Here is a 15,140-nt window from a genome sequence, read left to right as displayed (position 1 = left end):
GCAGCATCAGTAATTCCCTAGGAATTCCCTAGGCTGAGAAGTGTGATCCCTCTGTAGTTGTAACACACCCTCTGGTCGCCCTTTGGACCACCACTGCAGGGACAAATAGCAAAAATTATATTTCTCCATAGGGCTGCTGGGCTTATTCTCTACGACAGGGTGAGAAGCGAGGCAATCAGGCAGGACCTTAAAATGGAGTCATAGCCGAGGCAGTTGAGATGGCTCGAGCATCTGGTATGGATGCCCACCACAGTGCCTCCTGCTGGAGCTGTACCAGGTACGGCCCACTGGAAAGAGACCCTTTTGCAAACCCAGAACTCAGTGGAGGGATTATATCTCTCAGCTGCTTGGTAATGCCTGGGAGTCTCTTGAGGAAGAGCTGGAGACTGTTGCTGGGGAAAGGGAAGTCTGGTCTGCTCTGCTCAACCTGTTAATATTGTGTCTCTCAGCAGGAATAAGCGGTAAGAAAATGAGATGTACTGAGATGAGGTTGGTTGGGGAAAGTTTTATAATGCTGCTGATCGGGCCTTTGTTAGATTATTTTAGTAGTTTATTTCAGAGGGTACACTGTGTAGTGTATTACTTCACTTAGAATTAAGAGTTATTAAAGATATCTAATAATCTTTGTGTGCCTGAACCAAACAGCCTGTTTCCTGTCTCCTACCTGCTGACTTCTTTACCAATCACTAACTGTATTTTCCCCACATAAAAAGTGGTTCCTCTAACTTTGTACCTCCTCTCTCCACTGAACCAGCTTGGCTGACTGACTGACAACAGAACCACATGCCTGCCACACTTGTCTGAACTTTGGGACTTAAACTTTTAACCCAAGGGCCAAGTTAGGCAGTGAACCCATACACAAAGACAGAATTGTGCCCGAGGTTTAGCCTGTAGCAGGACCTTGAGACCAGCTACTGTAGTTACCACCATGTGTTTGGTTGATCAACAGAGAAATACGGTTGGACTTTTCATTGACATGCCTGAATATAGCATTATTCAGCATTAGCTACTACACCAGGAGCAAACCGAGTTTGTCTCCATTTTGTCTTACTTGCCTTACTTATCTTACTTGCCCTAACTGAGCAGTCACCACCCTGTGCACAGACTTTGTCCCAGTTTCATTGGCATGCCTGAATATAGCATTATTCAGCATTAGCCGCTACACCAAGAGCAAACCGAGTTTGTCCCCATTTTGTCTTACTTGCCCCAACTGAGCAGTCACCACCCTGTGCACAGACCTTGTCCCAGTTCAGCTCAACATTAACCCAGACAATCCATTTGAGACAATCGACTGTAGAGAGACAGCAGCATCTCTGATCTTCCTGATACCTCGGCTACTTAAGGATTGGAGTGGCACCAAGCCAGAAGAGCACAGATTGGACAGTACTGCAACTGACCCAATCAGGTGTTCCCCATCTTTCTTTACGAATTCACAGTTGTGGATGAATATAATTCACCTTCTCAAGAATGAAATTGTTATATTAATACGTTATGATGAATTTAATTACTTGAAGCAGCAGTAATTACTTAGGAGTGCCTGAACATTGATTATGTAAATGAGACTGATTAGGAAGTTAGTGTAATTAACGGTATTCTAACAGTAGTATCCTTATTTTTATGTATCTTTCCTGTATCTGCTTTATATTTGGATTTTTTTATGTACATATTATTTTTATGTATCAATTAATGTATTCTATGTGTTTTAAATCCTTGTGAAGACTCCTAATATGCCGATTGATTCCTAAAAACCAAAGTAAACTCATGCAATCTACTGCTATAACTAAACATTGTGCCAGAAAAGTCATTCAAACTACAACTGTGTATTAGTGTAAACACTTTGTTTTTTTGTTGTGTCATAATCTTATAATTTCTTTAAACAATAAAAAATATATCCACAAAAATGTTTCTGGAATACCTTCAAAGTAGGAGATATTTCTCAAATAACTTCTGTAACCAAGGAAGCTATTGTTGAACTCATAGTTACATTCACAGTTCTTAAACTAATACCGTTAACATATGCTATGTTGATGTTATGAATAAGTACCAACATAAAGTATGTTAATACCAAAATTTACTTTCCATTAAGAGGTTACATTTAAACAGAGCAACCTTCTTGATAAAAGTAAAACAGGAAATAGAAAAGTGTAATTTTAAAAGTCATTACAAAAACTGTGTGCACTCTATGAAGTCATTACAAAAACTGAATAAAGCTTCAACACTTACTAAAGTTACTAAAGTTACGATTTATTATATCAAAACTTAGTAGGTGTAATTCTATTGACAGTACAGTTAATATTCAGAGAAATGGGATTCCTGCATAAATCACAATGACAACTTGACTGCCACAGTATTCACAAAACTCAGATCACTACTGTCTCTGTTAATGGCTATCTTGTAACTTTTAATGCCTATAATGTTTCATCACCTTCTTAGTGAAATGCACCACATAACACCATAACTTATCTACAAAATTGTTTTGCCAATTGACTCCAAACTTTGTGGTTAAGATCCTCGTTTTTTTTTGTAGTTCACCTGCAGTTTAGTGACATTGTTTACAGCAAGTGTGCAGGGATTTGCTTGGAAACTTTCAAAACTAATTCCAATTTTCTACTTTTTATTAGGTTTTATTATTTCTGGAAAAAATGGTCCTGGTATGAGTGTGTGTGTTTGTGTCTGGCATCCCATCCAGGGCGTATCCTGCCTTGTGCCCGTTGCTTTTTTTTTAAGTCTTAAAATCAAATTTATTTTGAACTCTGTTCCTTATTCACTTTTTTTCAGGTCAAATTGAAATTCTGTATACACATTTGAAAGGGCCATTTTTGTTATGCTTTTTACTTTTATAATTTAAAGGTGAAATTCAGAAACTAAACAATTGGAAAAAAGGGACATTTTTTTCAATGCAGTCAATGTGATTAGCTTTTTACAGTCACATTGCCCCTTTTAAGGAATACAAATGACAACATTTAATCTTCTAAAAATAAGTCAGACTGATCTTATTCCTTTACTCGAAGAAGTTAGTTTTCATTTAAGAGCCATGAATATCAAGCTTCTTTCCACCAAAAACTACTTCCAAGTATTATTCCAATTTTTAAAAGGAGAAATTCAAAGATATTCAAACTTAATCCATAACAACATCATAATATAGATTTAATTTACCCAATTATTAAACCAATTATGATCAGACATGTCTACAGGAAAACATGGTTTTAGCAGTATTATGTTACAGGGTAACTTCTCTTCATCAGGTTCAAGTTTGTCAAGACTGAAGGGAGAATGGATGAAGCAGACACATTTTAGAGGAAAACCTGATTCAATCTGCTAAAGACCTAATACTTGGATGCAAATTCATCTTTCAGCAGAAAAATTACAGAAGGCATATGGTCAAAACTACAATGGAATGGCTTAACATGCACAAAATAAGAAAGCAGTCGAAAATCTGTGTCATGATTTGAAAATTGCTCTCCATCAAATGCACCTAACCAACTTGACAGAGCATGAGCAAGTCTGATAAAGAAAGGGGAAAAACTGCAGCACGCAGAGACACTTATCTGAAAAGACTTGCAGCTGTAATTGTAGCCAAAGGAACTTTTGGAAAGTATTGCCTCAGGAGTTGAATACTCATGCAATCAACACAATTTAGTTTTTAATATTTTCTTTGCAGTTTTTGCTGACATTTCAGTGATGAACCTGTTCAGTTTGAGCAATGCATTTTTATGAAAAATTCACTTTACAAATTTTTAATTCAACAAAATGGGACAACATTGAAAGTGGATGGATATCTTTGCAAAGCCCTGTAATTTATCTTTTTCTGTGTTGTTATAGGTGCTTTTTATATTAGAACCTCTAATATGCAACATTTTTCATCCAAATTGTCTATTGAAGGGATACAGTCTGCTCTATGCTAACAATATTATTAATTTATTTAATTGACACATTTATCCAAAATAATTTATATCTGCACCCATTTATACAGTTGAGTACTTTGCTCGAACAATCTGAGTGAAGTACTGCAGTCAAAGGTACAACAGCAGTGTCTCACAATTTTCCAGTTACAAGTCCAGAAACCTTAAAACTGTTCCATATGACAGCCTGTAATGTTACATGTATATTATGAGAACTTTGCTCACAACAACCTTAATCCCGTTGACTTTTGGTTTTGGGATATTTGGAGTATAAACACAGTGTGTGCTGAGGAGCAAGTGAGTCCATGATAATAGCTATAATGTAAGAAAATGATTACAGTCACCAGAGAATGGAGTTGTGTATTGAAGGATGGTGAACTGACAAATAAATTGGTCTGGTGTAGAACAGTATCAGAGCTATCAAATTAAAATTCAACAATTAGCCCCTGAAATAATCATTTTCCTTGAAGCCATTCCACAGGTACCCTGCAGAGTAGTATACTCCTGCAATCTACTTACCTATTTTAGAGCATGAGTTTGCTAAATGCCTATAAAATATTTAGGGCAGCACAGGGGCACAGTTGTTAGCTCTGCTAAAGCACAGCATTGGGGCCCTGGGTTCAATACCAGACCTGGGGTGCTATCTGCTTGGAGTTTTTATGTTTTCCCTCTGTGCTGGGTGCTCTGGTTTCCTCCCACAGTTCACCGTCATACTGGAAGGTTAATTGTCTTCTGAGAAAATTAGCCCTGGAATGAGTTTATGCACGTTTGTAACTGTGATGGACTGTTATACCATCCAAGGTCTATGGATGGATAGACCTATGCAATACTGTTGTGGAAAGTGGCCTTCAGTTGATTGCCTTATTCTGAAGTTTCGCAACACTGGATATTTTTTAATTACAGTATCTACATAGCCGTCCTTGAGCCATGAGGCAAGAAGATACAGAAGATCAAATGAACAGTACTAATAGTTAAATCAGGCTATGTTACCTTAACCTTAAGTCACTAAATTGTCCATATTATAACATCAATATTTAACAATGAGCACACCATTACAAGACCTTCATGAGATTAGTCAAGGAACAAAATAAGTTTCAGTACAAGACAAATAAAGGAACAGACAGAGTGGAAAGGAACAACAGGCATTATCATCACAAGAAGACTGTACTGTGATTTTACCTCTACGCTGTCTGGGTAGCCTAAACCATAAAAAAGCTAAAGATTTAAATATAAAATTTGTAGCTTTATTATTAAAATGGGTTGCTGTTTTGTTTATTTTTGGAAATGCTCATTTCTTTCACTGTGGAATAAGCATGCTAACAACATCTCTCCTACTTTAGTGATGCCTTGTGTAGAATGCGGAAATTATTTCCCATTAATTTGCCAGCAGCTTTTTTTAGGGAGAGAGAGATTTAGTCCTGGCTAAGAACCTTTTTATTTATTACTGTAGGATGTGGGTTCTCTCTTTGCCTTGTAAGGTGTTTAGTGTGTAGATCAGGGGTTGACAACCTACAGCAAGCGTGTCATTGTAGACATGCAAAGGGATTTTTAATGGCACATGCAATGAAATCGGCACGTGCAATATAATTCTAATAAGCCATGAAGAAATAAAGTTAAAAAACAATTAAAACTATGTTTTACTGTTCTGCAATTCATGCTACCCCATGAATGCTCTTTGGTGTAGAAAAAATATTCACTTGATTATTTACTGCATTATTTTTAGTGGGGCTAGCCTATTGTATTCATAGGAAAGCAGGGAATCTGTGTCAGTGATAATATTTTTCACATTTAAGTATAAAGTCAAACATTTTGGACAAAATGACAGTTTCTAAGAAAGCAAAGTTAGATGTTTGCTCATTTCAGCCCTTTTGGAGAGATGAATATGGATAAGTATTCATCCATATAGACCATGCTGTTTCTGCTCCGATTGTGAGGATTTAAACAACTGTACAGCGATTAGCAATTCTTGCAAGATATTGTGACTCAGATGGAAATTGAGAAGAACTGTGCTGCCTAAAACCCATGCATTGCACAACTACAGGAGAAGATACAGCTAAGATGTTTATTAATCGTTTTGAGGAATACGGAACTGACATCAAGAACATATTTTCTGTACTGATTGTCAGTACCCCTGCTATGGTCAGAAACCAGAAATGCTTCATAAAAAGATCATTGCAGCTCGCAATGGCCACCTCATGGTATATTTACATTGTATTCTTAATAAGGAAAATCTCTGTGCCAAGATTCTGAATCATGACCTTAATAATGTGATGACTACAGTGGTGAAAATAGTACATTTTATTGTTGCCCAGTGTGCCTTGACTCACAAGGCAGTTCAAATTCTGTTACTAGCCTAAGATTGGAGAACTCAGCAAGGGGAAGGATCACAATAAATGATAAGAGGTGCATATTAATATAATAATATCTAAAATTAACACATTTTAATATTTAATTTTTTTTAATCACAATGTATGTAAGGCAACTATTGAGACTAACACAACTTTGTAAAAATAAATGCAATGAGCTAACTCTTGGCATGCCCCTTCTGAAAGGCTGTCGACCCTACGGTCTAGATTACAAGGGTAGAATGCAGATCTTTCTATGCCTGTAGAAGTCAGAACTTTGGTTATTCACTGCCCTATAAATACTGTACGTGTTCACAGTGTAATTGTAGTATGTTATGTAATGTTTCGTGTTGTATAACTGCGTTAATACGTTAATAATTATTTGTGCAGTCTTGGTTTCAACCTATTCATATTTGGTATTCACTAAATTAAGGAGGGAACATTCTTCATCTTTTATAGCAAACAGAGCAAGCCAATATCAGGGCCTAGATTGTGTACATGATTGGATAATTTATTTAATAATTTTACCAACCCCTGTAATGCACCAATTTGTGGCTGCTGTTTTTTACCGCCCTTAATTTAGTCTACAATACAGTACTTTAGAAATGTCATCCATTTCATGTGATCGCACATCCAAACGTGATGGGTAGAAAAGGCAAATGTTGAGTTTGAACATGTGACCATGTGAGTTGCATTATTCAATACAGCTTCTGAATTCATAATCTAGCAAGACCATTTAGCCTCCATGGTCACTGAATTTTGTTTGTTTGTAAGCTTAGTCACAAGAATGAACTTGGAAACAACCCACTGCTATGATATGATTCGACATAAAAACCATTCCGTGTGCCACTTTACTGACAAAAGCAATACGGATCCAAGATAAATAAAATGTGCTACACTGTATATAAAATAAATATAATGACAGAAATCGTGTGTTTAGCACCTGGAAAAGATCCTTTGGAAAAGTACAAGTATTGAAGAATCCAATATGGGAATCTAATTCTCTTAACACCCTTGACTATAAAATTCCTATAGCACAAAATCCACAGTTACATCACTGATTAATAAATGAATTAAGGAACCAAAACAGGTTACTTAAGCTTTCTGTTTTGTATACGTAGAATGTGCACTAACTGGCAGATGTGCGTCTTTTACTCTTTATCCAAAGCTCATTCTTCTGTGTTTTTCAGAAAGAATAATCTGTCACAAAAATTGTTTTGAACAGTTGCAATGTTTGAGGAAAATGAACAGAGTGCACTTTTTTTCCACAATATTTTCATCATTTTGTATTTGTAAGGGAATTCAAAATATAATTTCTCTTTCTTAGTGTTCTCAGTATTTGAAGTGCAAAGTCAAATTTGCAGTGCATATTACACAGAAATAAGGAAGTAGAAAAATAAGATTTGACAAAAATCTTTCAACTTTAAATTGAAAAAAAAAACGAAAGCTAGTGTGTATAAATCATATTGTGATCCCAAGCCAAACAACTGATATTTTTGCATTCTCAAAAATATAATTGGTTTTAAATTATTTGTACGTCTCTACCAAATACACGTGAAAACTGCATTTTTAAAAATGCTGACAGACTGAAAAACAAGCCAGGCTCTCATACTTTAGTTGCTAATTCGCAAGGCAATCAAAGACATAAAAAATACTGTAGATGCATTAAAAAATACATTCACTTGTACTGTACAGTTATAAAAATATCTTTGCAGTATAGTGTCTGAGAGGGTCTTGTGGAAGGAGAAATTTAGGTTTCATCATAATAAGCACATAATTGATATTGGGTGAATGGAAAGTCTAAACAATAGTAATAGTAAACCACCCTTATATTTGGAGTGCCTTAACTAACTTTATCGCAAGGCAGCACAGTCGTGTAATCCATCAATCGATGAAGATTTAATAAAACACACATAAACAGATTGCATTAAACCAAGCTCAGATCTCATTTGCACTGACCCAGAAGGGGTTTTTTAAAAAGGCACACCTGCATACATTCTTTTCTGCTTTCACCAAAAACAGACATACATACGACAGCCAACAAAAACACATACTCACATAACACAAACATGTACAGAGAGACATATAGAGCCCTACCATAAAAAAGCACTCTTGACAATTAAGTACTGGATCTGTGCAACAGTATCATGTCTTGCACCAATGTAGATGTTGAGAGGGTTTCATAAAATGCTAATATACGTCAACACATTATAGTCTAAATGGGCATGAAGAGACTGGAAACTATTGCTGAAAAAAAGGAAAAAGGAAGAAGCAAAGATTTCCGAGAAGACATGGGTCTGAGACTGCTTTTTGTGTTGATGTGTATTATAATGCTCTTGAACAAAATGTAACCCCTAATCAAATCATCACTGAGTCCAGAGTTTTATCCTGCAATTCTTCTATTGTCATCAGTATAATAAACCATAATAAAATCAAACATACAGCACTGGGCAAAACATAAAATTGAACAACAATCTACGAATAGGACCACCTTTCATAATAGAACTTTGATTCCTCTGCTCTTGTCATGTGAAAAATTCCTTCCCAGGAGCAATAGTGTTCAACACACATTTAATGCTCTACAATGGTATCATTGCCTACAATTATACTGTATAGGCCCTGAGGCGGTGTGGCTTTTCTGATGCGTTGCCTGACAACCAGTGACATCGTAGCATATTAATATAATACTATTGTAATTAATATTTCATTTTTATAGAAAAGCAATTAATCGATAATGCAGAATTTGTATGGTATATCCACTTTTTTTCCAGATTTAATATCAAGTGTACATGAAAGAAGCCATGAATAAATAAAATATTTGACATTATAATACTACATTATGCATTTTTCCCTGTTGTTAGACTTGACCTTATATTGTTGTATGCATTTTATTTTCACAGAATTCTAAACCACAAAGTCTATTCTAATTTAATATTTTAGGAAAGTGTAATTACACCAACAGGAATTGTGCTTGTATTTATCTACTTGGCGTTATAATAAAATTGCCAGATTTACAAAAATCACTTTACTGTGCCTTAAATTGCTATAAAATTTATGTATTTTCAGCAATTGTCACTTCTGATTCTGAGCGCTGTATAGGTACAGCAAAGCCAACACCTGTTACAACTCAAACAGCTTTCACCTAAAACATAAAGTATTTGAAAACTGTTCTGTTTTTTTTATTATTATTATTCAGGGCAAGTGTTGGTAAACTACCATTATTTTGTATCTTTCTGCCTGATTTAAAAAAAAAATGCTTTCAGGGTTCCTTCTCTGACAATGTGCCTTCCTTACATACCTGTTAAGTTACAAAAATCCTTTTAAAACTGCGAAACGTGTATTTTATTTTTCTTGGAAGTCATTTTGGACACAATTTAATGTGAATGCTCTAATTATTCAGCTTCACACAGGCACGTGCGTACTACAGTACGTATGGTTGTGCATATATAGCTTGAACATTCATTTCACAGAAGCGCGATTAATCATCAGCCAAGAATAACGAAAAACAGGAGTGGTAAAAGGTTTATATGCATGCTAATTTATTGCTTGTTTTCTAATTTACACACGTTATATCAGTTATTGAAGTAGTAACATCTCTCAAGCAGCGATGCTAATTAAAGGAAAATCCTTGGCCATTGTCTCAGCTGCATTACATCATTATTCCCACCCTTCCCTTTAACTCTTCATCTCTTTCATTTTAACGGTATCACCATTTAATATTTTCTTTTCACGTAATACATATCGACACACATCACAGAGAAAAAAAAATGTTTATCCGTCAAATGTGCATTCTCGTAAGCATCGCCCATTCATTCACTACCTTGCACATCTGTAAGAAGTTTCCTTACCACTGTGCAAGCGGTCTTACTGATCACCTTGGAGATACCTTGCATGGGAAGGGTTTCAGAAATTAAGACTGGGTTGTGTGGAGGAAAATCACACGAAATATTTCACAGTTTTGAAAATACTATTCACTCTTACTTACAATGTATTCTTCAACGTCCGCTCCCTCAATAGATCAATGACAACCGCAGTCTCCGTGAGCTAATGGAATCACACAGTTGCCCACTCCAGGATCATTTGTACCCAATCCAACAAGAAACCTTCACTATAAATTCGCAACGATGTAAAAGACAATAATCTGGGGATACGCAAACTCGAAATCCACAGCTGGCATTTTTAAAAACTTAATAATGACCAGTTTATCGATGCCATTTTATCAAAAAATGTCCATTGCTAAAAAAATGGCATGTTACAATTTCTGCTTTAGGAAGCAGAGCTGGGTATAGACCATTGTTTGTGCCGAAGGAGGGGAGATGGATCTTAAAGTTGCAGCCGTGAATTTTGTGAAGCATCGGGAAAACGTATTGCATTTTATAAAATAGTCTTTCACATTAAAAAATTAGCTTTTATTATTTGCCATTAAGGTTTTGTATGCCTCGCTCGCAGTTATGTATCACATGTGCAGTTGATTATGAGATGTACAAATATTAGACAGCATGTACACCAGATGTGGTATTTCTGACTGGCAGGATTCGCATAGTATATCTGGTGATTGATTTTGTTTTATTTATACTTTCTATATAGTGATTTAGTCAATGTAATGTTATAGCAGAAACGAAACGTGGATTTTCCAGTATTATATTGCTATCTTATCAATGATAGAAGGGCGTAATGTCAGTATACAGTTTTATAGTTTTCCATACTTCATCATCTGAACACGGGCATTCATAAAAATTCCGATTAAAATACCTGCCCACCTATCTTTCCTGTCCTCCCCCGTTGAAACAATGGTTTCCACCAGTCTCTAAATAAATTCTGAAGTAATCACGTCTGCTCTCCCAATTAGGTTTAGATTTCCCTTGATATGTGGTGGTTTTACTATACAGCGCTTTTGATTCTGCATTGGTGAAATGTTTGCACTAGGCAAAAAAAATCCAAAGAGTATGAACTAAGCATCATTTGGGAACTTTAACAGTACCTCATCTCATACGGTTACTCCCTATGAACACTTGGCTGCGACCAGGTGTTGAATAATTGGGTTAATGGTGATGCAGAGAGCTCTGAGTAGAGCATCAGGATGCTAAGGACGGACGTCACACCTTGGGACCAAGCTGATTTCGTATAGGGCGTCACCACGGCTGTGCTTTCAGTACTCAATAGACAGGGTTGTGGGTCGAGTACAATAACCTGCAAATCTTTGTGATTAAGAAACAACAGTTTCTAAAGAATTATTATTAAAACACAGTATTCTACATACTGTAATAAAGGAATGTATGGATTAAATTGAAATTAATTCTGACCGTTTTGAATCCTAATTTAAAGCACACTGAAGTGTTTCCGTATTCCCTTTTAAAGTTAATGAAAAAAATAGATCAGAGATATACTGTATTGTGAGTTTATGGTTGCGTTATTTCTAATGTATTGTATATACAGTAGGTCTAACGCTGTCGTTTATTTTCCTAAGGGCTGTCTCCACTAAGTCTCCTTGTTATGTAATTTTTATTGCCAGTAATTAATATTTTATTTACGATTTTCTTCCAGACTGAACAAAAAAAAATCCAAACTACATCATGTAACGTGCACATTGAAAATAATATAGTATATTGAAATCGAACAAATTATATATTGAATATATCTACTGTAAATATGATATATTAATACAATAATGTTAAACTACTGTATACTCATATTAACATGTGTTCCCCAGTAATGCACAATGCAAAATCAGAAAAGAGTTCACCAAATTAGAGCACACTGTATTTAGAGTTGGAAATGAAAGTTGAAGAAGCTTGAATGGCATCTTGTAACTTGATTTTATTCTTCAACAAAAGCATGCACATGCACATCTTCCAAGAATGCATTTCACATACACAGTATTTTAACCAGCCCTATCACATATACAGTAGATATACTTCTTTTAATTTAGAATTTTACTAATGTGCGGCTAAATGCACAATTTGTAACAAAAGAATTATTATAGCAATCATAAATTGTGGTGCACATACTGTACTCAGGCTCTACTTTTTTCTTAGAAAAGTTTATATCCCCACTACCTAATCCTTTAGAGGTTCCTGGCATGCTTATCTCCCCAATGCAGGATTCTGTCTCCAAATGTCTATAATACGCATCTTTACTATGCAAATACACATATCTTAAATGTATGACATACCAAAGGACCAGAATAACCATCACTGTGCTGTTTCCATTTACAGCATTTCCAATTGATCAAAGTTCTGTCAGCTTTATTTTACTTCTTGGCAGTTTAGGAGGTTATTTAATTTGAATGTTTTTTTTCCTGATTACACCAGTACAGTGTGTCAAGTGTAAATTAAATACTTCCTCTCCAATTCAGATTTACTGAATAATAAAGGGCTATGAATTGCCTCAAATAACATTTTTATAATACAACAATGAAGCAGATTATCTAGTTAGAGGTTAACAGAATGAATTTATCCAGTAGGCATAGCAGGTGCACATTCGTCTGAATCTGTATCTGACATACATGTAGTTTATTTTATTTTCTTTAGAAAATAGGGTAATTCAATTAAAATTCAGTTACCAGTTCAGCTACAGTTGTTAGACTATATCAAAATGTCATAAAGATTAAAATGAAAACAACCATTTTATAGGGCATGTCTCCATTATGTGCAAAACAAGAAAAAGCCTTATTGCAGGATTGTAAAAGCTGAAGCACTGCTTTTAGCACACCCCAGAGAAAAATGAAGGACTGAGACTTCTCAATTACCTCTCTTAACCTATCAACAACACAGGTCTGAAAAACTTCTCCTTGAAGTAACCTCTGAGGTTACGTCCTTCAGAAAAGAATGACTTGATTGGCTCATTTGAGTAGTTTAAAAAAGTATGATACTGATTAATTCACATGTGCCTTAATATAAGCGATACAATGCAATTCTGTCAGATACTGTATTTCCAACTCTTAAGGTTCCCAGTAAAATCAAAATGTGAGATACCTGTTCATAAACCAGTCTCTTTTTTTAAATTGTGAGAATGAGGCCACAAGTTACTTGAGGAAGGCCTTAAAATCAATATTGAGAAATTAAATCGAAGAAATCAAAGAAATCAAAGCTGTTGGATGCAATTTATTTGCTGTTATCTGTAAATGACATTTTTGCTCAGTAAAACAGGGACTCATTCTTTAAAGGATGTAGTTCATCCTGCTGGTAATTTTTGCATTTACATTGGTAAGGGAAATTCACCCACGATTTCAGTTTGCATCACTATTTCTCTTATTGTTACAGATATTTCAAGACTAGCTTAAAGCATTTTTTCACAGTGGCTTAACTCTAACACAGACAGAAATCTGCTACAAGACACATCAGAAAGTTAGATTTATGCATTAACAATTTGGCCAGTAACAATAGCGTAACAATAGCGGGTGGCATGGTGGTGCAGTCCTTAGCATTGCAGCCTTAGAGTGCCAAGTCCTTGAGCTCAATTCTGGACCTAGAGTGCTGTCCATGTGGAGTTTATATATACTCCCCTTGTTCATGGGTTTTTTTTGCTGGTGCTCCAGTTTACTCCCACAGTCCAAAAACATACTGGTGGGCTAACTGGATTCTGGGAAAATAGGCCCGAGTATGTGCATGTTTGTGTCTGTGTGTGCCCTGTGATGTACTGAATTCCCGTCTAGGGTATATCTTACTTGCTGGGATAGGCCCCAGCTCCCCGTAGCCCTGTGTTGCATAAAGCTGTTAAAACATGGATGGATGAAAATAACAATAAAGGGAAATAAGAAATCTAGTGGCAACCATAATTTCCTTGGGATGCTCTGTGGCTCTTTTCTCTGCTGAAAGCACTATTATTTTTCGTTTTAATAGATTACATTGATTAAGGCATCCCCAATAGGTTACAATACCTGGAGAGAAAACATATTACTATGATGGTTTATATAGCGTGGAGTATTGTTTCTAATCATTATTTTTATACTGGTGTTTGTTTGCATATACAGTAGTTCCAAATATATTTTCAGGGATTTTTCAGCATGATATTTCCCTAGTGATATTCTCACAAGAAATACTGCAGTACAAAACAAGCAACAAAAAAGATTTAAAGAATATCATCAATTAAACTGTTTCCATATCTAATCTAGTCTATTATTTTGTTAGTGCATTTGCTCCCAAATGAACAGTGTCAAGTATAATGTAAATAAGAACATTATTATCTATTGTTAGATATCGACAGTGCTGCAATACTGTACTTTATATCAATTGATTATAGACAAGAAAATAATGGTGCAATATAATGTAATAATACCTACCTACAGACAATTAGAAGAATGTATTTACACTGCCTTATCTACCCCCTTGTAATGGTGGATGTACTGTACAGTAGAAGAGCAAATGATGTCCACACATTTTTAAATGAATGTTTTTTTTAATCAAAACACGATTGCTTAAATTCAACACTTTTATTAGTGAAAAGAAAAATGCAAAATTAAACAAAAGCTTAAATGTGTTAATGGAAAAATTCGGTCAATTTTGAGTCAATATTTGGTGGAAGCACCTTTGGCAGCAATTAGAGTTGTGAGTGAATACGAATCTTTCCGCTTTCTACATCGTGCAATTTTAATCCATTCTTCTTTGCAAAACCCATTGCTCTTTGCACAACTGTGGTTATGTAGAATTGATGGAACGCAAGTTTTAAATTCTGAAATTTGTCTTTTCTTTTGGATTTAATCCTTGACTAGGCCATTCAAGGACATTCACTTTCTACTTCTTAAGCTATTTGTCCTTGTGCTTTGAGTCATTTTCATGCTGAAAGATGAAATGTTCCAAGTTTTAGGTCTTTAGCAAAGTGAAGCAGGTTTGCCTCCTCACATTTCCCTGCATGTTGCTCCAAATCTCCCCCCCCCCCCCCCCCCCCAGTGATG

The 15,140-nt window shown here is 35.5% G+C and overlaps 1 protein-coding gene across 10 annotated transcripts in view; it reads right to left on the bottom strand.

Moving 5' to 3' along the window:
• The window catches only part of ppfia2 (PTPRF interacting protein alpha 2), a 299,302-nt gene extending 288,797 nt beyond the window's left edge, over window positions 1-10,505 (bottom strand). For all 10 annotated transcript variants that reach the window (XM_015352820.2, XM_015352825.2, XM_069192239.1 and 7 more), the window contains exon 1: window positions 10,233-10,505. The gene's annotated coding sequence lies outside the window, so the exon portion shown is untranslated. The remainder of the gene's footprint in view (window positions 1-10,232) is intronic.
• Window positions 10,506-15,140: the final 4,635 nt, after the last annotated feature.

Source organism: Lepisosteus oculatus, chromosome 7 (assembly GCF_040954835.1).
Source record: "Lepisosteus oculatus isolate fLepOcu1 chromosome 7, fLepOcu1.hap2, whole genome shotgun sequence".
In the NCBI taxonomy this organism is placed as follows: domain Eukaryota; kingdom Metazoa; phylum Chordata; class Actinopteri; order Semionotiformes; family Lepisosteidae; genus Lepisosteus; species Lepisosteus oculatus.
This window is presented reverse-complemented; position numbering and strand designations above follow the sequence as displayed.